This window comes from Entelurus aequoreus, linkage group LG05, assembly GCF_033978785.1.
Source record: "Entelurus aequoreus isolate RoL-2023_Sb linkage group LG05, RoL_Eaeq_v1.1, whole genome shotgun sequence".
NCBI classification, from domain to species: Eukaryota; Metazoa; Chordata; class Actinopteri; order Syngnathiformes; family Syngnathidae; genus Entelurus; species Entelurus aequoreus.
In genome coordinates, this window is record NC_084735.1 from 73,091,477 (window position 1) to 73,116,944 (window position 25,468).

General features: G+C 35.2%; 1 long non-coding RNA gene across 1 annotated transcript; it reads right to left on the reverse strand.

The window, feature by feature from the left end:
• Nucleotides 1-1,037: 1,037 nt before the first annotated feature.
• LOC133649835 (uncharacterized) lies at nucleotides 1,038-25,126 on the reverse strand. Its single transcript, XR_009826157.1, has 5 exons — nucleotides 25,046-25,126; nucleotides 11,380-11,493; nucleotides 8,320-8,444; nucleotides 8,165-8,230; nucleotides 1,038-1,290 (listed from the first exon to the last, which is right to left on the reverse strand). It is a non-coding gene; the product is annotated as an uncharacterized LOC133649835 (long non-coding RNA).
• Nucleotides 25,127-25,468: the final 342 nt, after the last annotated feature.

Genomic DNA, 25,468 nt, shown 5'->3' on the forward strand with positions numbered 1-25,468 from the left:
ATATATATATATATATATATATATATATATATATATATATATATATATATATATATATATATATATATATATATATATATATATATATATATATATATATATATCCTGAAAAGTGTATATTTACAGCTAGAATTCACCAAGTCAAGTATTTCATATATATATATATATATATATATATATATATATATATATATATATATATATATATATATATATATATATATATATATATATATATATATATATATATATATATATATATATATATATCTACATCCTGAAAATATGCAAACAAAACTGTGTTTAGATAATTGATACTTCAAACTTGCATAAATAAATCTTAAGGAATATAACATAACTTGGCTTCTGAGAGCTTCAAAATGTAATGAATAAAATGCTAAAGTTGTTGATAAATGATAAATGGGTTATACTTGTATAGCGCTTTTCTACCTTCAAGGTACTCAAAGCGCTTTGACACTATTTCCACATTCACCCATTCACACACACATTCACACACTGATGGCGGGAGCTGCCATGCAAGGCGCTAACCAGCAGCCATCAGAGGCAAAGGGTGAAGTGTCTTGCCCAAGGACACAACGGACGTGACTAGGAAGGTAGAAGGTGGGAATTGAACCCCAGTAACCAGCAACACTCCGATTGCTGGCACAGCCACTCTACCAACTTCGCCACGCCGTCCTAACAAGCAATTATTTTAATAATTAAATATGGTCATTTTAAATGAATTATTATGATCATTTAAAATTAATTATTTCAAATATGTTTATTTTAATGTATAATTCTATGGCTGGATGTAATAAGGAGTCAGAAAAAATACAAATAAAAATAAAATTAATTTTGATGTTTTTAGCAAAATATAGTAAAAATGTATTTAGTTTTTTTTTCTTAAATTAATAAATATATGTATTTTTAGGTAAGATAAACATAATGATAAAATGTATCTCTAGTCTGGATGATTTAGTTCTTGTCACACTGTTGTCCTCCCGTCTCTTCCCCGAGGATGGCTCCACTACTGGGGATATAGTTGGGCGGTGGAAGGAATATTTTGAGGATCTCCTTAATCCTACAGACACACCCTCCGTAGAGGAGGTAGAGTCTGAGGTCACAAACACAGACATAGTCCATCATTGGAGCCAAAGTTGCTGATGTAATCAAAAAACTGCCCAGTGGCAAGGCCCCTGGAGAGGACGAGATCCGCCCCGAATACCTCAAGGCTCTGGATGTTGTGGCTGACACGTCTCTTCAACATAGCGTGGAAGTCCGGGGTGGTACCTGTGGATTGGCAGAGAAGTAGGAACACACTGGAAGTCGGATGTGCGCTGCTATGGAAACAGAAATCAATCATAATGTTATGCGAATAACTTTGTAATAATACACCTGCAAAAGGTCGTAAAGACACGAGAATTAAGTGGTAACATTTAGATAAAGAAATGACTATAAAACAGAATTTCACAAAAATAAAGTGATGTCTACTTTTTTATAAAAAGTTTCTCATGCGCACGAGAAACTTTCTCGTGGCCACGAGAAAGCATTGGATGCGTGCTCATGGTTTGAGGTGTGTGTTAAAATGGCAGTTTAGGAGTTAATTTGGTTGTATTTCCAACTAGGACTTTCCCCCATGTGTGTTGTGGCAAAATGTGAATGCTTGATTAGTAGGTGTGAGACAAACACTTTATCTTCCTGGTTATTGTAACGCTACGTGTTTGACATTATTTAAGACTTTATCATGCCCGGGAAAGGACAGTTTTCCTCTTCTGTGGCTGTGGGGGGTGGGCGTGGCTTGCGGACCTGCAGCAAAGCGAAGTGTGCCAGTTAGTCCGATGTTGATGTGATAAAACTTCTTTCTTGTTTGGAAGATACACACACAATTGTAACTGTTATTTCTTCCTGCACATAATAAATATGTACAACGTGTTTGGATGTATTAATTTATGTAAAATTGTCATTAAATGCAATATTGCCTGACAAAAAGTGATTTGACGTAATATTTTGATATTTACACATCGCATATTTACACATGCGCATCTGACTAGAATACCCTTATGTGCATTAACATCAAGTACCTACTGTACTGTTTACTTGTTGAAATACCCTTTTTAGAGCAAATATCTACCCAAATGGCCACTTTGTTGCTGCCAAAATTGTATTTCTAGTAATATTTTGACACATCTTATCCCTGCATATCCTAATAGAATACTCTTATTAGCATTACATATACTGTATATAAATCAAGTACCTACTGTACTTTTTACTTGTAGAAATACCCTTTTTGAAGCAAATATCTACCCATATAATTTATATGTGTATATATATATATATATATATATATATATATATATATATATATATATATATATATATATATATATATATATATATATATATATATATATATATATATATATATATATATATATATATATATATATATATATATATATATATATATATATATATATCAATCAATCAATCAATGTTTATATATATAGCCCTAAATCACAAGTGTCTCAAAGGGCTGCACAAGCCACAGCGACATCCTCGGTACAGAGCCCACATACGGGCAAGGAAAAACTCACCCCAGTGGGACGTCAATGTGAATGACTCTGAGAAACCTTGGAGAGGACCGCATATGTGGGTAACCCCCCCCTCTAGGGGAGACCGAAAGCAATGGATGTCGAGTGGGTTTGACATAATATTGTGAAAGTCCAGTCCACAGTGGGGCCAGCACATCAGCGAGAGTCCAGTCCATAGTGGGGCCAGCAGGAAACCATCCCGAGCGGAGATGGGTCAGCAGCGTAGAGATGTCCCCAACCGATGCACAGGTTAGCGGTCCACCCCGGGTCCCGACTCTGGACAGCCAGCACTTCATCCGTGGCCACCGGACCCGTGCGACTCCCTCTCCATAAGGGAGAGGGGAGCAGATCAGAAAAGAAAAGAAAAGAAAAGAAAAGAAACGGCAGATCAACTGGTCTAAAAAGGGAGTCTATTTAAATGCTAGAGTATACAAATGAGTTTTAAGATGGGACTTAAATACTTCTACTGAGGTAGCATCTCTAACTTTTACTGGGAGGGCATTCCATAGTATTGGAGCCCGAATAGAAAACGCTCTATAGCCCGCAGACTTTTTTTGGGCTCTGGGAATCACTAATAAGCCGGAGTTCTTTGAACGCAGATTTCTTGCCGGGACATATGGTACAATACAATCGGCAAGATAGGCAGGAGCTTGACCGTGTAGTATTTTATACGTAAGTAGTAAAACCTTAAAGTCGCATCTTAGGTGCACAGGAAGCCAGTGCAAGTGAGCCAGTATAGGCGTAATATGATCAAACTTTCTTGTTTTTGTCAAAAGTCTAGCAGCCGCATTTTGTACCAACTGTAATCTTTTAATGCTAGACATAGGGAGGCCCGAAAATAATATGTTACAGTAATCGAGACGAGACGTAACGAACGCATGGATAATGATCTCAGCGTCGCTTGTGGACAAAATGGAACGAATTTTAGCGATATTACGGAGATGAAAGAATGCCGTTTTAGTAACACTCTTAATGTGTGACTCAAATGAGAGAGTTGGGTCGAAGATAATACCCAGATTCTTTACCGAGTCGCCTTGTGTAATTGTTTGGTTGTCAAATGTTAAGGTGGTATTATTAAATAGATGTCGGTGTCTAGCAGGACCGATAATCAGCATTTCCGTTTTCTTAGCGTTGAGTTGCAAAAAGTTAGCGGACATCCATTGTTTAATTTCATTAAGACACGCCTCCAGCTGACTACAATCCGGCGAGTTGGTCAGCTTTAGGGGCATGTAGAGTTGAGTGTCATCAGCATAACAGTGAAAGCTAACACCGTATTTGCGTATGATGTCACCTATATATATATATTATATATTACTGTAACTTGTTCTTAAAAATAGTAGTTATTTTGCATGTCAAATTTAGTGTTTGTGTGTATATATGTATACTGTATATATGTATGTGTGTTTCTTCCTATACAGTATACATGTATATGTGTGTGTGTGCGTGTATATACTGTGTGTGTATATATATATATATATATATATATATATTATATTATATATACACATAAATTATATGGGTAGATATTTGCTCTAAAAAGGGTATTTCAACAAGTAAACAGTACAGTAGGTACTTGATGTTGATATGTAATGCACATAAGGGTATTCTAGTCAGATGCGCATGTGTAAATATGCGATGTGTAAATATCAAAATATTACGTCGAATCAGTTTTTGTCAGGCAATATTACATTTAATGACAATGTTATATAAATGAATACATCCAAACACGTTGTACATATTTATTATGTGCAGGAAGAAATAACAGTTACAATTGTGTGTGTATCTTCCAAACAAGAAAGAAGTTTTATCACATCAACATGGGACTAACTGACACACTCCGCTTCGCTGCAGGTCCGCAAGCCACGCCCACCCCCCACAGCCACAGAAGAGGAAAACTGTCCTTTCCCGGGCATGATAAAGTCTTAAATAATGTCAAACACGTAGCGTTACAATAACCAGGAAGATAAAGTGTTTGTCTCACACCTACTAATCAAGCATTCACATTTTGCCACAACACACATGGGGGAAAGTCCTAGTTGGAAATACAACCAAATTAACTCCTAAACTGCCATTTTAACACACACCTCAAACCATGAGCACGCATCCAATGCTTTCTCGTGGCCACGAGAAAGTATCTTGTGGCCACGAGAAAGTTTCTCGCGCGCACGAGAAACTTTTTATTAAAAAAAAAAAGGGAGAAACTTTTTATTAAAAAAAAAAGGGAGAAACTTTTTATTAAAAAAAAAAGTTTTTTTTTATAAAAAATTTCTCGTGGCCACGAGATACTTTCTCATGCGCACGAGATACATGTCTAAAACAAAAAAATTGCCATGTCCCTTTAGGGCAGGGGTCACCAACGTGGTGCCCGCGGGCACCAGGTAGCCCGTAAGGACCAGATGAGTAGCCCGCCGGCCTGTTCTAAAAATAGCTCAAATAGCAGCACTTACCAGTGAGCTGCCTCTATTTTTTAAATTGTATTTATTTACTAGCAAGCTGGTCTCACTTTACCCGACATTTTTAATTCTAAGAGAGACAAAACTCAAATAGAATTTGAAAATCCAAGAAAATATTTTAAAGACTTGGTCTTCACTTGTTTAAATGAATTCATTAATTCTTTTACTTTGCTTCCTATAACTTTCAGATAGACCATTTTAGAGAAAAAATACAACCTTTAAAATGATTTTAGGATTTTTAAACACATACCTTTTTACCTTTTAAATTCCTTCCTCTTCTTTCCTGACAATTTAAATCAATGTTCAAGTAAAAAAAATTTTTTATTATTGTAAAGAATAATAAATACATTTTTTAATTTAATTCTTCATTTTAGCTTCTGTTTTGTTGACGAAGAATATTTGTGAAATATTTCTTCAAACTTATTATGATTAAAATTCAAAAAAATTATTCTGGCAAATCTAGAAAATCTTTAGAATCAAATTTAAATCTTATTTCAATGTCTTTTGAATTTATTTAAAAAAATTTGTTCTGGAAAATCTAGAAAAAATAATGATTTGTCTTTGTTAGAAATATAGCTTGGTCCAATTTGTTATATATTCTAACAAAGTGTAGATTGGATTTTAACCTATTTAAAACATGTCATCAAAATTCTAAAATTAATCTTAATCAGGAAAAATTACTAATGATGTTCCATAAATTATTTTTTTAAGTTTTTCTCTTCTTTTTTTCGGTTGAATTTTGAATTTTAAAGAGTCGAAATTGAAGATAAACTATGTTTCAAAATTTAATTGTCATTTTTTTCGTGTTTTCTCCTCATTTAAACTGTTCAATTAAGTGTAAATATCATTAATTATTAATAATAACATAGAGTTAAAGGTAAATTGAGCAAATTGGCTATTTCTGGCAATTTATTTAAGTGTGTATCAAACTGGTAGCACTTCGCATTAATCACTACCCAAGAAGTAGCTCTTGCTTTCAAAAAGGTTGGTGACCCCTCCTTTAGGGGCTCTGTAGATGTCACAAAAAAGTGCTAAAATTTAAATTTTAAAAGCAATAAAGTAAACACAACCGTCAATAACGTCTTAGTAAGGTGATGAATCAAGATTTGTATTTTAAGCTGTAGAGTTCACCAAGTGGAGTTAGGACATCAGTTCTCCCCCGCCCGCCTGCCTGCCTGGCTGAATGTCTTTATGCAAGATACTAAAAACAAAGTACGCCTGCATTCGCCTGTTTACTCCTTTTTTTCTCTATCATCTTTCCCCCGCGAGCTCAAGGAAGTAAATGACTCTGCAGTGAAGTCAACGTAGAGGCTGTTTGACCTCGATAGCAAAAAAGCTCCGTTCCTGAATAAATAGTTGGCAGCTCCGGAGCGATGGCGGCGGCGTGCGCCTTCTTCCACCGGCCCAGATAACGTGTAATGTATGAGGTGGGCAGCGGAGGCCATGTTTGTTGTGTAACCTGACGGCCTGCATGAATTTGAATAATGACACGAGATTCATGCGGGTCAGGAATACACAGAGATGTCCAAACCGTCATTTAAGACCTTTCTGTCTTGGGGATTTGTGGACTTTCATTATTTTACTTTCTTTGTTTTTATTCTTGTCCCTTTTCTTTAATTAGTTTCACCTGTCTTTTGGCAGCCATTCATCTTCTGACTTACCCTTGTGCCTCCCCTCCAACTGTGTCTCTTAGGTTATTCTTCTTATCACTTTAGCCAAGGAGGGGATTTTTTGGGGGTTTGACAAATGATGCAACTTGACCCACACTGTAAGTAATTACACATGTTATAACTTCACATGTAATTTGTGAAATACAATTTTTTTGGTTATCATATTTTCTAAATATTAAAAGCATGGCTGTCAACCCCCCCTTTTACCGGGTAAATCCTCATATTTGTCCTTTTTAGTTCCTGTGCTATCCAGTTCTATTATGTCCCTTGTATTCAAATGCAAACATTGACACGACAGGTTGTTATTATTATAAAATTATTATAAAATAATTATTTAACATAATAGAGAAATTATAATATATATATATATATATATATATATACATGTTAATAATTCTAATACATAAAAATATATATATATATATATATATATATATATATATATATATATATATATATATATATATATATATATATATATATATATATTAGACACTATATAACACAATTATACATCTTTTCGTCATCAGACGGTCTATGTCTGCCACTCTGTATAGTTGATTGTATTTTAGCATTAGCTAAATACATTATTTTTGCAATACAATAATGGATTGATGCTGACCTTTTTTCACATTTAAGGTTCTTTATTATTTACATTAAGATTTCAGGAGACTACGAAATAAAATAATGTGTTTACGTGAGCCTATTACAAATGCTTAATACGTTAAATCATTGGTACTTTAATCTTAATAATTCTAAAACATAAAAAGAAAACCTATGGATAAAAAAATATTTGTAAAAAAATTTTTAATAAATACAACTCTGACGATAAAATATGGTTTACCCCCAGTAAATTCTTAACACATCGTAAAGCAAGGACAGGGAAAAACTATTATTTTACTTATTTTTATATTGATTTACTTATTTCTACTTTTTTTTTTAACAAAGCTTTCACAAAAAAGCCATGAGCCGCTTTCTATGAAAATATTAAGTATATTACTTCCCATAATAACAATAATATGAACAATAATAACAAATTATAAATAAGAATAATTAAATTAAAAATACAAATCAATTTAAAAAAAATTTATATTGTGATGATAAAATTTTAAACACAATAATAATAATAATAATAATAATAGTAATAATAGTAATGATAATAATAGTAAAAAAAAACGTATGCAAATGTTTAAAAAAGAAACATTTGTAATAAAATATGTTTTACACGCAATCACTTTTTAAACACATATTAAAGCAAAAGAATAAGTCATGAGTGTCTTACCTTGAAAATATATTGTTTAATAACTGTACTTATTATTTTGTACATAATATTGAAAGCCCAATTAAATTTCAAAATAAATATTTGTAAATAATACAAAATATTCAAAACATGTTTACCACAGCGTAACTCCAATGACAACATTTACAAAAAAATTCATGAACATCCTACCTCGATGTTGATGCAGCTTCTTAGACCCTCAGGATAAAACCGCCTGTCCTTCTTTGACGCTTCAACCTTGAAATTCCTTTTTAATTTAAGTGCTGGCAAATAAATGCAACAGAAAGAATACACTTGTAAAGGAAAAAAAGTAAGATGCTTCTTACAGTGGAAGCGTCAAAGCTCCAGTGGGCGAATGATGGATGATGTTTCCTTCAATTAGGCCTCATTCTCACCGTCTCCCAAAAAAAAAAGGCTTCCATTGTTCCCGCAGACGGCCGTCACTATTGAGCTACAATCACACGAACAAACAGTAGGAGTCAAAGGTTTGGAGACACCTTCTTCTTCAATGGCTTGACAAACTGCCTCATCCTTTTGAATTGGTATGTGTATATAATGTATGTATATACTGTATGTATATATGTATATGTACAGTATGTGAGATACATGAGGAGTAGATAACATAAAAGATGAGAGATGCCTTTAGTCTGTATTTTATCACCGTCAGGCATTAAAAACACACCTGGCTGTGTGTCACTTTTTATTTTCAACAGTCTGCATCGCTGAGATGACAGATAGATTTGATACTCGCAACGGAAATTTGTCACCCACGCATCAAGACACGGATTATTAGGAAAATACCCAGTGACACAAAAATATCAAAACATGGCCCCCAAAAATAGAAAAACACTAATAAAAAAAACGTGAATATTTTATGAAGTATTATAAACAAAACAGAATTGTGTTAGTTAAACACAAAAATATGAGGTCGATCCTACAACATTAAAAAAAAAAATGTATATATATATATATATATATATATATATATATATATATATATATATATATATATATATATATATATATATATATATATATATATATATATATGTATATATATATATATATATATATATATATATATATATATATATATATATATATATATATATATATATATATATATATATATATATGTATATATATATATATATATATATATATATATATATATATATATATATATTTGGTAAGGATTTAGGTAAAAAATACTAAATCAACAATATCTGCAACAAAATTATGAACATTTTACTCATTACATTGCACTTTGGTGTCATTAATTGTTTTAACATTAGGGGAATTCCAAAATGGCAGAAAAAAGTTCCAATGCAAAAAAGTTGCGCTAAAACAACAACAACAAAAAAAGAAAAGAAGTCAAAGATACGGGAAAAAAATGTAAATGCTATGCTGAAAAAGTCGTAATGTTATTAAATCAAATATGTTATACTGTATATCATAAAAAGTGTAAAGTTGCGAAAATAATGTAAAAAGAACAAAAAGTTGTTATAATATGGCAAACTAGTTGTGAAATTATGAGAGTCAGTTTATTATAATACAAAAATGTTGTAAAGTTGCAAAAAACAGTCACAATATGAGAACACATTTGTTTTTGGTTAAATTACAAAAACTAATATATTGTGACAGACTTTATAACGTTACCGGAATAAAACTTTAAAAAGTTAAAAGTTGCGAGAATAAATTCGGAAATTACTAGAAAAAAGTTGTAATGCTAGGAAAATAGATGTGAAATGTTTACACATAGCTGATAAAAGCAGAAAATTATAGTGAAGAAAGTTTAAATATTACATTTTAATAATGTAGCAAAATAGTTGCGATATTAAGAGAACAAAAGCAATAGTCAGGTTGCGAGAGCAAAGTCGTAACAAGGCAACGCGAGGAAAACATTTTTTTACAAGAAGTTAAATAAAAGCATTAATAAAATTAATAATAAATAATTATTATAATAATAACAAAATAAAGAGGTAATGTTCTGAGTATAAATTGGCTCGATTACAAAAAAAAGTTGTAAAGTTGCGAATTAAATGTTGTGAAATATGAGAGAATAATAAAAAATAATGTGGTATAATTGGAATAAAGTTTATTATATTACTAAAAAAGCGTTAAAAATGTATATTGAAAAATAATTTGCAAGAATAATATTTTGACATTACGAGGGAAAAGAGCTATGTTGTTTAGTAAAAATTAAAGAAAAAGTTGTTAAGAGAATAAAATTGTAGTGTTACAAGAATTGATTCGTAATGTTAAACGAAATGTTACAAGAGTAAAGTTGAAAATTACTCTATAAAAAAGTTGTGATAATAAAATGCACTAAAACAGTTGCAATGTCATAACAACAAATTGATCAAATTACAAAAGAATTGTCAAGTTGTACAGCAAAGTTGCAATATTACGAGAAAAAAAATGCAATGTTATGACAATACATTTTCAAGATTACGAAAAAGTTGTAAAGTTGCGAAGAAAATGTTGTAAAATACAACTTTTTTTTTTTTATTAAGAAAAACTGTACCCCGAAAGGGACAAACGGTAGAAAATGGATGCATGGATGTACTGTATATCAAACATTTAGAACATTTGTATTAAAAAAAATCCGTAAATAAACAAAAAAAATTGCTATCAGAAAAAAATTCATATTGAAAAAAGATAAGTTCCCCATAACATTTTCATGTTATGGGGAAAAAGCCATATTGTTATGACAATACATTTTTAAAATTCCAAAAAATAAGTTAATAATAGAATAAAATACATTATATAAATATATATATATATATATATATATATATATATATATATATATATATATATATATATATATATATATATATATATATATATATATATATATATATATATATATATATATATATATATATATTAAAACATTTTTTTTATTGTTGCAGAAATAAAATTGTAACTTAAATATGTAATAATTACTTTGTAAATTACGAGAACAATATTATAATATTGTGAGTAAAAAAAGTAGTAAATAAGTCATAATTTTAATGATGTAGTATCAAAATTCCTACAGAAACGTAAAGCCCTGATTCGAAGTGTCAACAATTATTGTTACATATTTAGTTGACTTTTAACTTCGATATTTCAACTTCATTCTCGTAATGAAATGAGTAAAACATCGTTCTTGTAATTCTATGATTGTGTGCGTGTTGCACAGAAAGAAGAAAGACCAATGTTCCAAAGGTGTATGTTCTGCTAATGAACACAATTAGTCATGTTGCATTGAAATGACTGAAGTCTCTATTTAAAGCACTTCAGCTGCCTTATCTTTCTCAATTAATTAAAAGGAGGTCGAACCTTTTACCGTGACAGGACATTTGTCTCCGGTCGTCCCTCTCTTCCTGTGTCCTCACCTGCTCTCCGCCTCGTCCCGTAATTAGAAATGCAGCGTGAAGGGGAAGTCTGATCCATGGTGGCAGGCGGGTAGCATCTTGTGTCGCCGACGCCCACCTTCACCCACCGCTAACCTTTGGATTGACGGATAAAAAATGTTTGTGACGAATTGTCTCTTCAGGGGAAAACCTGACAGGTTTGGACTTTTCAAAAGTTAACTTGAACCCACATCACAAAGTACAACATAACTTATAACAATAAGAACATAGGAACTTCAGCCTGACAATGTAAACGTAACAAGAACACGTTTACTTTCATCGGAATGTTATGTGAAAAAAGTAGTAGTAGTACATTTCCGAGCAAAATTCCCTAATGTGACGAAAAAAATGTAACTAGGTGAAAAAAAGTTGTGAGGTTATAAGTAGGGATGGGCATGTTTATGGATGTATTGATACAAACATTTAATATCATGGTTGTAGTGACCAAAATGATTAAGTTAATCATTATCAATAAGGTATTGTGATAATAAAACAATAATAGTTTTAACCAAGTTTTGATTAAAAAAATAGACAATATACAGTATATCTTCATATTAACCACCTGTAGGTTCAATGTGCACAACTGAAAGGTTTAGTTGCTCAGACAACGTTGTGTTTAAATTAGGGCTGTCAAACCATTAAAATGTTTAATTGCGATTAATCACGTTGTTCATAGTCAACTCAAAATGAATCATGGTTAATCACAGATTAATATATGTTTTCATCATTAATAAGTAAGGCTGTGAATCTTGGGGCACCACACAATTCCAATCGATTCGGTTCTCGGGGGTAAAGATTCGATTCAGAATTGATTCTCGATTGAAAAGCAATACTTTTTAAATAACATTTGGTGCCAGTTCTTTGATTAACTACATTCCTCCATAAAAAAAACAAAAAGCTCTGATGAATGTCCATATTATTTAAAAGAAAACTAGTTTTGTTTAATCTAATTTGACTCAAACATTTAATAAAGTCAGATACAAATAAGTCAACAGGAGAAGTATCCCACACTTCTCTTTTCTTAAGTAAATCTGTACAGCAGATATGGGCATCTACATCAATTAAATGATTTGCCTTAGGGCCTGGACAGGACAGATTAAAAACTAAATTAATTAATTAATTAATTTTGGAGTTTTTGGAATCGATTAAGAATCGTGAAAACTAAGAATCGCGATCTCAGGGCATTCAGACGATCGCAACTAAACGGTTTGGTTTGTCTTAGAAGACGTTCCGCCTCTCATCCTAGTAGGCTTCATCGGTTCATGCTCGTAGACTTAGATTGGTCAGATCTAGTTTTAGACTGGTCAGATCTAATCACTGGTCAGCTTTAGTCTTAGACTGGTCAGTTCTATTCTTAGATTGGTCAGTTCTAGTCTTAGACTGGTCAGATCTAGTCTTAGACTGGTCAGATTTAGTCTTAGACTGGTCAATTCTAGTCTTAGATTGGTCAGATCTAATCTAAGATTGGTCAGATCTAGTCACTGGTCAGCTTTAGTCTTAGACTGGTCAGTTCTAGTCTTAGATTGGTCAGCTCTAGTCTTAGACTGGTCAGATCTAGTCTTAGACTGGTCAGATTTAGTCTTAGACTGGTCAATTCTAGTCTTAGACTGGTCAGATCTAGTCTTAGACTGGTCAGATTTAGTCTTACACTGGTCAATTCTAGTCTTAGATTGGTCAGATCTAATCTTAGATTGGTCAGATCTAGTCACTGGTCAGCTTTAGTCTTAGACTGGTCAGTTCTAGTCTTAGATTGGTCAGCTCTAGTCTTAGACTGGTCAGATCTAGTCTTAGACTGGTCAGATTTAGTCTTAGACTGGTCAATTCTAGTCTTAGACTGGTCAGATCTAGTCTTAGACTGGTCAGATTTAGTCTTAGACTGGTCAATTCTAGTCTTAGATTGGTCAGATCTAATCTTAGATTGGTCAGATCTAGTCACTGGTCAGCTTTAGTCTTAGACTGGTCAGTTCTAGTCTTAGATTGGTCAGCTCTAGTCTTAGACTGGTCAGATCTAGTCTTAGACTGGTCAGATTTAGTCTTAGACTGGTCAATTCTAGTCTTAGACTGGTCAGATCTAGTCTTAGACTGGTCAGATTTAGTCTTAGACTGGTCAGATTTAGTTTTAGACTGGTCAGTTCTAGTCTTAGATTGGTCAGGTCTAGTCTTAGACTTAGATTGGTCAGATCTTGTCTTAGATTTAGATTGGTCAGATTTAGTCCAGCGGCTGGTGCCAATACCTCAGTAGACATCATCAATTCATATTCATAGACCTAGATAGGTTAGATCTATTCTTAGACTTAGACTGGTCAGATCTAGTCTCAGATTGGTCAGATCTAGTCTTCGACTTAGATTGGTCAGATTCAATCTTAGACTTGGATTGGACAGGTCTAGTGCATGATGGGTAATACATGCAAAACACTCTTGCCAATCGTATCCAGGTTTGGCGCATTTTAGCTGCTTTGATATTTCTGATTGATTACAAAACTTTAATGAGGTCGTCAGGGAAGTAAACAAGGTAGGAGTCAAACTTCCACATACAATATTCAACGTTTTATTGTTTACACTTCATATTGCATTGTCGTCAGGGTCTGACGTGTGTGTGTGTGTGTGTGTGTGTGTGTGTGTGTGTGTGTGTGTGTGTGTGTGTGTGTGTGTGTGTGTGTGTGTGTGTGTGTGTGTGTGTGTGTGTGTGTGGGTGTGTGTGTGTGTGTGTGTGTGTGTGTTAAAGTTGCAGTTAAAGACTGTTCAGTCTGTTGTAGCTTGCTTTAATCACTGCAAACTGAAGTGTTATTTTGGTACAAAAGATAGTTGTTACATCTCAATCAATGCTCTGCTGTGTGGCAAAAACAGTGCCGTTGTGTGTGTGTGTGTGTGTGTGTGTCCATATAACAACGTGTTTGCGATTACCCTCGAAAATGTGACTTTATCGGAGTTTGTAATGTTTTTTTTACATGTTTGACAAACTTCCCTCTTCAATTTGGTATGCAATGAATATGCAGACTTAATGCACTGCGATCGCAGATTACATGTAAAAGCAGCTGTGTACATGTGATCACAGATCACTCTGACACAGCACACACAGTTGTATTAAATAATTTTTAAAAAATCTGAAGTTAGTGTAGTGATTTCTATACCAAATTTATTTAGATGTTAATATAACTACATTACACATATATTTAATATCTATATAAGTAGAACTGTATAAATATATAAATTGTATATACATTGTTTGTATGTATGTATGTATATATATACATCAGTGACGTGTAGTCAGTGGAGGCAGGTGAGGCGGGGCCTCACGTGCCATCATGGAAAGAAAGAAAATTTAAAAAGAAAAAAAAATAATTAAATTGTTATATGTATCCAGTGATTATACTATAAAGTTATTTTCCATTTAACTTCACCTGTTTTAGATTATTTTTATTCAAAATCGCTGAATTTTCACATTTGCCGTTCAAATACTGAGAAGAGACGGTGCGGTGATCAGCAGCCAGTTGAGGCACGTCACTGCGTTGTGCCTCAACATGGATTGCGGACTCGGCTAACTGCTGGCCTGCTGTGCAGTGAGACCGTGTTGCTATATGAATTATATTATACATTTCCATAGTTTAGTTAGCTGAGGTATATAATGTACAATGTATTTTGTCAACAACTTTATGTGTGTAAGTATTTCTTGTGCTGAGCAATCATAAAACGGCTGCAAAAGACGCACTGGCTGAGGCTCGCAGTAATCCCGCCTCCTGGTGGTAGAGAATGCACCCCCGCCGTACAATGCACCCCCTGACGGGAGTGTTATATCAACTAAAGCCCACACTTAAATTTTCCACGTGCAAGATTGAATCTATTTAAAAAAGTTACTTAATAAGAAGCCAAAAAGTGCAAAAACAATAATGTTCGTGTTGGAGGAGTTGTGAATGACTGCAGGGCCACAACATTAGGTACACCTGCAGACTGCAGCACGGATTTCATATTTCATTCATTCACAACTCCTCCAACACGAACATTATTGTTTTTGCACTTTTTGGCTTCTTATTAAATAACTTTTTTAAATAGATTCAATCTTGCACGTGCTAAGTTTAAGTATGGGCTTTAGTTGATACAACACTCCCGTCAGGGGGTGCATTCTACGGCTGGGGTGCATTAATCCAGCACAACAGCGGCGCATGGACTTCATTTATAAGTAAAGATAAGACCATAATAAAGTTTTTTTTAATTAAATGTGCTTTTTTGTGTGCTACAGTTTGTATGTGTAAAGTTAAAGTTAAGTTAAAGTACCAATGATTGTCACACACACACTAGGTGTAATGAAATGTGTCCTCTGCATTTGACCCATCCCCTTGTTCACCCCCTGGGAGGTGAGGGGAGCAGTGGGCAGCAACGGCGCCGCGCCCGGGAATAATTTTTGGTGATTTAACCCCCAATTTCAACCCTTGATGCTGAGTGCCAAGCAGGGAAGAATGCTGGTATGAGCTTTTAAACATAGCCCGTTAACTGCTGCCAATCAAATGGTGAATAAGATACTCTTTAAGGTTCATATGTTTGTAAATCTGACTGTGATGAAGTCAGTGCCTCACCAGCCATGAACCTCACCGCACGTCACTGATATACATATATTCGTTAGGTCAGGAAAAAACACAGAGGCTATCATTCCTACAAGCCTGTTTTGCAAGTTTCCCTGCTCTTAAGGGGAGTTTATACACACACACACACACACACACACACACACACACACACACACACACACACACACACACACACACACACACACACACACACACACACGCACAAATAAATAAGTAAATCATATGTATATTATACGTTTGTATATAAATAAATCCTATATACATACATACATAAATATATACATATATATACACACAGTGATTTAGCTACTTCTAAATCACTAATCCTTGTCTCCATGGTGACAAATAAAGTATGTTTCTTACAAGTATCATCCCTGTAGGACGAGGAATAACTAAACATGCTTCACTACACACCGTAGCTCACCAGCGTCAAAATGTAAATGACATTGGTGGATCTGGATCCACTGTAATGATACCAAGTACAGTAGCGTATCTCGTCGATACTACTATGATTATGTTGATATTTTTTGCCTCACAACATCTTCTTTTGTTTTTTTAAAATGTATATTATTTTTATAAACCCAGGAAATATGTCCCTGGACACATGGGGACTTTGAATATGACCAATGTATGCCCCTGTAACGACTTGGTATCGGATTGATACCCACATTTGTGGTATCATCCAAAACTAATGTAAAGCATCCAAACAACAGAAGAATAAGTGATTATTACATTTTAACAGAAGTGTAGATAGAACATGTTAAAAGAGAAAGTAAGCAGATATTAACAGTAAATGAACAAGTAGATTAATAATTCATTTTTTACCACTTGTCCTTAATAATTTTGACAAAATAATAGAATGGAAAATGACACAATATGTTACTGCATATGTCAGCAGCTAAATTTGGAGGATTTGTATGTTTATTTACTACTAAAAGACAAGTTGTCTTGTATGTTCACTATTTTATTTAAGGACAAACTTGCAATAAGAAACATATGTTTAATGTACCCTAAGATTTGTTTGTTAAAATAAAGCCAATAATGCCTTTTTTTGAAAAGTGTCAAAAAGTACTGAAAAGTATCGGAATAATTTTGCTACCGGTACCAAAATATTGGTATCTGGACAACACTACTACAAATATTTGCTCGCCAAGTACTCGCCTGCACAAACCTGGAAATACGGTACCATTGAATTTGACGTGAATCGGTACTTTTTAGTATCTGTCAAAGTGCCGATTTACTGTAGTTACTGCAATACAATTTTGATTTATGAATTGAGATTGCATGTACGGTCCAACCCGCCTCACCCGCCTTAGGCCACAAATGTTCACGTTTTGACCTCTTCACCCGTCACGTGTATGTCAATAATTGCTTTGACCCCTCTGTTGGGCAATTAACCCCAACTGTCTACAATTGTTTAATGTTTATCGCCTCGGGGGAGGACAAACCACACGCTCGCGCTGATGGTGTGAACGATGAAGTTTAATCCGAGAGGACCTTTATCCTGCAATCGTCTGAAGCCCCAGTCAAACCCGGCAGCTTTATGTTGGTGTAATTATGCATGCTTTAATTTAGCGGCTTACAGTAACAAGTGCAGCACGAGGAAGGAGGTTAATTAATTTGACGGCGCATGTTAGCGTGTGGCGATGCGGCATTTGCCAACAGCGTCGAGGTGTGTGACTTGATCTTTAGCACGTCATGCTTACATCGCGACAACGTGTCTCTGTCACGCCACTGATGCATAAAAATGTACACAAGTTGACAATTTCAAGGCGGGTGAGGACATTAGAATGCAAACACTACATTTCACATTCAAATATTTATGTTCGCAGTGCCACCTGTATGCAGAATGTGAAGTAGCGGTGTAGTTTTTGCATAATTCCGCTTAATAGCGAGCTAACTAATGTGTGGAAGAACTTGTTTTTGTTAGCATTCTGTTCCAGTAGGTCGGACATAGACCGAATTGTATGGATATAAACATATAAAATATATTGCAAATGTAACTAGAAAAAAAATAAAAATTGCGTGTGAATGCTGAAACGCCAAAGCTGAACTGAAATGCTAACAGTTAGCATGCTAGCCAGATAGCGGAACAAAAACATATGATTTAACAGTTTGTCAAGCACCAAAATATATGACTCTGAGGTGCATGCCTTCAAAAAAAGCTAACATGCTAACAGTAAGCATGCATCAAGGTCCAAAATATATGACGCCAAGGTACATACCCTCAAAAATAACAAAAAAAGGCTAACATGCTATTGTGGGCATGTGAACAGTTAATGTGTGTCAAGTACCAAAATATATGACTCTCAGGTGTATATCTGCGAAAATTAGCCAAAAAAGCGCCAAAGCTGAACTGAAATGTTAACAGTTAGCATGCTAGCCAGATAGCGTCAAGTAACAAAAAATATAATTTAACAGTTAGCATGCGTCAAGCACCAAAATATATGACTCTGAGACACATACCTTCAAAAAAAGCTAACATGCTAATGTCAATCTGCTAACAGTAAGCATGCATCAAGGACCACAATAAATGACGCCTAGGCGCATACCCTCAAAAATTACAAAAAAACAGCTAACATGCTATTGTTGGCATGTTAACAGTTAATGTGTGTCAAGTACCAAAATATATGACTCTCAGGTGTATATCTGCAAAATTAGCCAAAAAAGCGCCAAAGCTGAACTGAAATGCAAACAGTTAGCGTGCTAACCAGATAGCATCAAGTAACAAAAAATATGATTTAACAGTTAGCATGCGTCAAGCACCAAAATATATGACTCTGAGGCGCATACCTTCCAAGAAAGCTGAAAAAGCGCACATTTTAATGTTAATATGCTAACAGTAAGCATGCATTAAGGACCAAAATATATGATGCCAAGGTGCATACCCTCAAAAATAACACAAAAAAAAAGCTAACATGCTATTGTTGGCATGTTAACAGTTAATGTATGTCAAGTACCAAAATGTACAACCCTGAAGTGTATATCTGCAAAATTAGCCAAAAAAGCGGCAAAGATAAACTGAAATGCAAACAGTTAGCGTGCTAACCAGATAGCGTCAAGTAACAAAAAATACGATATAACAGTTAGCATGCATCAAGCACCAAAATATATGACTCTGAGGCGCATACCTTCAAAGAAAGCTGGAAAAGCTAACATTTTAATGTTAATATGCTAACAGTAAGCATGCATCAAGTACCAAAATATATGATGCCAAGGTGCATACCCTCAAAAATAACAAAAAAAGCTAACATGCTATTGTTGGCATGTTAACCGGTAATGTGTGTCAAGTACCAAAATATATGGCTCTGAGGTGTATACATGCAAAATTAGCCAAAAAAATGCCAAAGCTGAACTGAAATGCAAACAGTTAGCGTGCTGGCCAGATAGCGTCAAGTAACAAAAAATATGATTTAACAGTTAGCATGCGTCAAGCACCAAAATATATGACTCTGAGGCGCATACCTTCAAAAAAAGCTAACATGCTAATGTTAACATGCTAACAGTAAGCATGCATCAAGGACCACAATAAATGACGCCTAGGCGCATACCCTCAAAAATTACCAAAAAAAAGCTAACATGCTATTGTTGGCATGTTAACAGTTAATGTGTGTCAAGTACCAAAATATATGACTCTCAGGTGTATATCTGCAAAATTAGCCAAAAAAGCGCCAAAGCTGAACTGAAATGCAAACAGTTAGCGTGCTAGCCAGATAGCATCAAGTAACAAAAAATATGATTTAACAGTTAGCATGCGTCAAGCACCAAAATATATGACTCTGAGGCGCATACCTTCAAAGAAAGCTGAAAAAGCGAACATTTTAACGTTAATATGCTAACAGTAAGCATGCATTAAGGACCAAAATATATGATGCCAAGCTGCATACCCTCAAAAATTACAAAAAAAAAGCTAACATACTATTGTTGGCATGTTAACAGTTAATGTGTGTCAAGTACCAAAATATATGACTCTCAGGTGTATATCTGCAAAATTAGCCAAAAAAGCGCCAAAGCTGAACTGAAATGTTAACAGTTAGCATGCTAGCCAGATAGCGTCAAGTAACAAAAAATATAATTTAACAGTTAGCATGCGTCAAGCACCAAAATATATGACTCTGAGGCACATACCTTCAAAAAAAGCTAACATGCTAATGTTAACAGGCTAACAGTAAGCATGCATCAAGGACCACAATAAATGACGCCTAGGCGCATACCCTCAAAAATTACAAAAAAAAAGCTAACATACTATTGTTGGCATGTTAACAGTTAATGTGTGTCAAGTACCAAAATATATGACTCTCAGGTGTATATCTGCAAAATTAGCCAAAAAAGCGGCAAAGATAAACTGAAATGCAAACAGTTAGCGTGCTAACCAGATAGCGTCAAGTAACAAAAAATACGATATAACAGTTAGCATGCATCAAGCACCAAAATATATGACTCTGAGGCGCATACCTTCAAAGAAAGCTGAAAAAGCGAACATTTTAACGTTAATATGCTAACAGTAAGCATGCATTAAGGACCAAAATATATGATGCCAAGGTGCATACCCTCAAAAATAACACAAAAAAAAGCTAACATACTATTGTTGGCATGTTAACGGTTAATATATGTCAAGTACCAAAATGTATAACCCTGAGGTGTATATCTGCAAAATTAGCCAAAAAAGCGGCAAAGATAAACTGAAATGCAAACAGTTAGCGTGCTAACCAGATAGCGTCAAGTAACAAAAAATACGATATAACAGTTAGCATGCATCAAGCACCAAAATATATGACTCTGAGGCGCATACCTTCAAAGAAAGCTGGAAAAGCTAACATTTTAATGTTAATATGCTAACAGTAAGCATGCATCAAGTACCAAAATATATGATGCCAAGGTGCATACCCTCAAAAATAACAAAAAAAGCTAACATGCTATTGTTGGCATGTTAACCAGTAATGTGTGTCAAGTACCAAAATATATGGCTCTGAGGTGTATATCTGCAAAATTAGCCAAAAAAATGCCAAAGCTGAACTGAAATGCAAATAGTTTGCGTGCTAGCCAGATAGTGTCAAGTAACAAAAAATATGATTTAACAGTTAGCATGCGTAAAGCACCAAAATATATGACTCTGAGGCGCATACCTTCAAAAAAAGCTAACATGCTAATGTTAACATGCTAACAGTAAGCATGCATCAAGGACCAAAATAAATGACGCAAAGGGCAATACCCTCAAAAATTACAAAAAAAAAGATAACATGCTATTGTTGGCATGTTAACAGTTAATGTGTGTCAAGTACCAAAATATATGACTCGCAGGTGTATATCTCCAAAATTAGCCAAAAAAGCTAGCATGCTAATGTTAGTATGCTAACAGCTAGCATGCGTCAAGTACTAAAATATCTAACACTGAGTTCTATATCAGCAAGGTTTGCAAAAAAACTAGCATGCAAACAGTACAAGTACAAAAATAAATGACTATTAAGTATATACCTGCAAAAATAGCTTTGGAATTTGTTAGCATGTTTGCATGCTAACAGTAGCATGCTAGCAATCAACTAACATTTTTACTTTCGAACTGGTTAAAAAAAAAAAATTGTCGGAAATGTGGACGTTTGAAAATTGCCCGCTCATTTCAAATGTGAAAAAAAGTCCTGGGAAATGTGGAATTACTAGGGGACTTTCAATTTAAAACCGTTTCTCACCTTCTTTGTCAAAATGCAGGCGCTCGAAACTTCCTTTGGCCCCCACTTTTTTGTATTTTGCAGTCCTACAGAATAATATCATTTAGAAAGAGTTAGCTGCACAGGCACACGACCTCATGTACAAACATGTGCAGTGCATGAAGGATTTAGCCTGAACCTGCAAGAAAATGACAAGAAAATAGGATATTTCTCATAGAAAGCTATCATTCAGAGAAGCTTGCAATTATGGATTATTGCTGCATTTGGCCTGGCACTGACTTTGGCCCTAATCGTATTTTTCTATTGTGAAAATGTCAAGTGGAGTCACACACACACACACACACACACACACACACACACACACACACACACATACACACACACACACACACACACACACACACACACACACACACACACACACACACACAAACAGCTCACCCTCTCCTCGGCAATCCCATCTCTCAAGTCTTTGGCATAATTGAGTTATTCTATATTTTTGGTCACACGCGGACCTCAATTCCCTGCACCGCACCTTGAAATAAACATTGATTTTGCAGATTTATATTGTTTCTCTTTTGGGTTTGTTTTTTTTTCCCATCAGGCCAACTTTTTAGATCTCAAGTATGCAGTCTGCCCTATTTCATATTCAGGCCACACAAACATGGAAGGAAGGAAATAGATTGTTATTATTGCGTCCCATGGGAGGAACCAAGCAGAGCTATAACAGGAGCATTGGCATGACATCTAAAGCGCAGTTAGACGGACACTTTAATGTGATATGAGGCCGAAACAATAATTCCTGCAGAAATTGAAGGTTTCATCATCATAAAATTATGAAAATGAAAAAAAAAAAATGCAGTCCCCCCCCCCCCCTCGAGGCGCATGCAAACGGCATTTAGGCTGTGTAAATGAGATTGCTGCTGTCAGTCAAGCCTCTAAAATCGAGAGGGAGGGAGAGGCGGAGCCGCCTATTTTGTTTTTTTCCTTTTCATTTCAACTGAGAAAACGGGAAATAAAGTGTGACAAATTTCTCCAGGCAGGGATATATGAATACATTCCAGCAAGAGGCACGCGTTCCCTGCTACAGTATGTTGCATATTTATGAGCGCAGTTCATTCCGTTCGCTTTACGTAGCGTGCGTCGCTTTTAGGTAGGCGGGTGTTCCAGTTTAAAATAGTAGCGCTGGAAAACAACGTGTTTAATGCACCGGAAGGCATCTTTTATCCAAGAGGAGACTGAGGGCAACGAGAGAGAGAAAAAAGTGAATTCTGTTTGCAGCATGTTTTGCTTTTGTCACTTGTAGTTGTTAAAATGACAATGACATCTGTTGGACCTGATATCTATGGACAACATCTGTCACGGCGCGGGCTCGAACCCGCTTTTCCCCGGCAGCCGGGTCTGTGTCACGCCCACATGCCGGTAAGGCTGTGGGCGATCAGTAATCTGCACACCTGGGACTGATGAGGGCGAGCGGTATAAGGACCAGTGGACCCTAGGATCCTCGCGGGAACTTAGTTCTCTATGGTGTACCGTAAGCCGACACAAGCTGTATGCTCTCTGTTTCTCTCCGCGTTTTCCCTCCGTGTCTGATGTCCTTGTTGTCCTCCCACCCGAGTGTTACCCGTTGTGATCTCCTGTCGTTCCACTGTGGATTTGGACTGCCTTCCTCGATCCTCGACCCTCGCCTGGACACGGACCTTGTCGCTTCTCTCCTGCCCTCCACTGCTTGCCTGCTCACGGACTGCCCTCCTGCTTTGTCCCTCCTCTCGCTCTACTCAACACTTGGTAACACACACTTCAGCTAACCATACACATAGCCACACACACACACACACACACACACACACACACACTCTTGGGTTTTGTCACACACACCATTCTATAGTTGTGTTAGTCTTGTTTTATTATTGTATATATATATTGTCTATATATATATATATATATATATAATAAATCATAGAGCTTTACTGCCCCCTGGTGTCTGTGCCGTCAACTCCCTCTGTCAATCATAACAGCATCATTCACAAAAAGGTAGCCCTGGTTTTTGTAGGCCTTCTCAGGTGTTTCACTAGTCCAGGGGTCGGCAACCCAAAATGTTGAAAGAGCCATATTGGACCAAAAATACAAAAAAAAATCTGTCTGGAGCCGCAAAAAAATTAAAAGCCATGTGTCATGAGATATAAATTTAATTAAGATGACTTAAAGGAAACTAAATGAGCTCAAATATAGCTACAAATGAGGCATAATGATGCAATATGTACATATCGCTAGCCTAAATAGCATGTTAGCATCGATTAGCTTGCAGTCATGCAGTGACCAAATATGTCTGATTAGCACTCCACACAAGTCAATAACATCAACAAAACTCACCTTTGTGCACAACGTTAAAAGTGTGGTGGACAAAATGAGACAGAAAAAGTGGCATAAAACACGTCCTAGAAAGTCGGAGAAATGTATACATGTAAACAAACTATACGGTGAGTTCAAGGACCGCCAAAATAAGTAGGACAAAACGGAGCTCGCCAAATACTCGAATGAGTGAAGCATATTTAACATAAACAGTGTGATTTATAACAATTAGGGAGGTTTGTGTCATGTTTGTCCTCCTACAGAAACCATACTAAAACAAAAAAATAGATTTTTTTCCCCCTCATCTTTTTCCATTCTTCATACATTTTTGAAAAATCTCCAGAGAGCCACTAGGGTGGCGCTAAAGAGCCGCATGCGGCTCTAGAGCCGCGGGTTGCCGACCCCCGCACTAGTCCATTTGCCCGTGTAACACTTCAGGCTTTTTTGAGTACAGTTGCAAAATATGCAACAATAGGGCAAAAGAAGGTTGTGAGTACAAACACTTTGATAAAGAGAGTGAGAAACACTATGGGATTAAAGAAAGTACCAAAATACAATTTTGTTTGAAACTTTTTTTGTTGACTATAAAATGTGTTTTGTGTTCGTATGTTTGGATGTTTTGAACATATTAATTGGATATTTATATTATTTAGTAAAATTATTTGCAAAAATTATTTGCTTACACAGGTATTCCAGTTTAAAATAGTAGCGCTGGAAACTGCGAAAACCAAGCCGTTTTGAACGCACCACACCCCTGTGTACTTCAAGAAGACATTGTGACGATCGGTCACTTCCTTTCTGTTTGTCTCCTTGGTTTTTGTATTACTTCCGGTCAGTGCTCTTATTTTGTTAAATTTCCTGTTCCGCGGAGCACTGTTTTCTCTTCACCTGCCGTTGATTGGCAGCCGGTCCACACCTGCTGCCAATCAGCATATGTCTATTTATGTTTTCTCTCGAGCACTCTTCAGTGCTCGATGATAGACTTCTATGTTTGGAACAATTCTGCAAGACTGCTTTATTTTCTGTTTATGTTAATTAAAATCATCTTACCTGCACAACCTCCTCCTGGTTCTTGCATCTTGGGGACACACAAACTGCAGCCATGCGAGTTCCTCACAGACATAGTTTATCCAAGAGGAGACTGAGGGCAACGAGAGAGAAAAAGTTGATTCTGTTTGCAGCATGTTTTGCTTTCGTCACTTTTAGTTGTTAAAATTACAATGATATCTGTAGGACATGATATCTATGGACAACATCATTCACAAAAAGGTAGCCCTGGTTTTTGTAGGCCTTCCCAGGTGTTTCACTAGTCCATTTGCCCGTGTAACACTTCAGGCTTTTTTGAGTATGGCTGCAAAATATGCAACAACGGGGCCAAAGAAGGTTGTGAGTACAAGCACTTTGATAAAGAGAGTGAGAAACATTATTGGATTAAAGAAAGTACCAAAATATAATTTTGTTTAAAAGTTATTT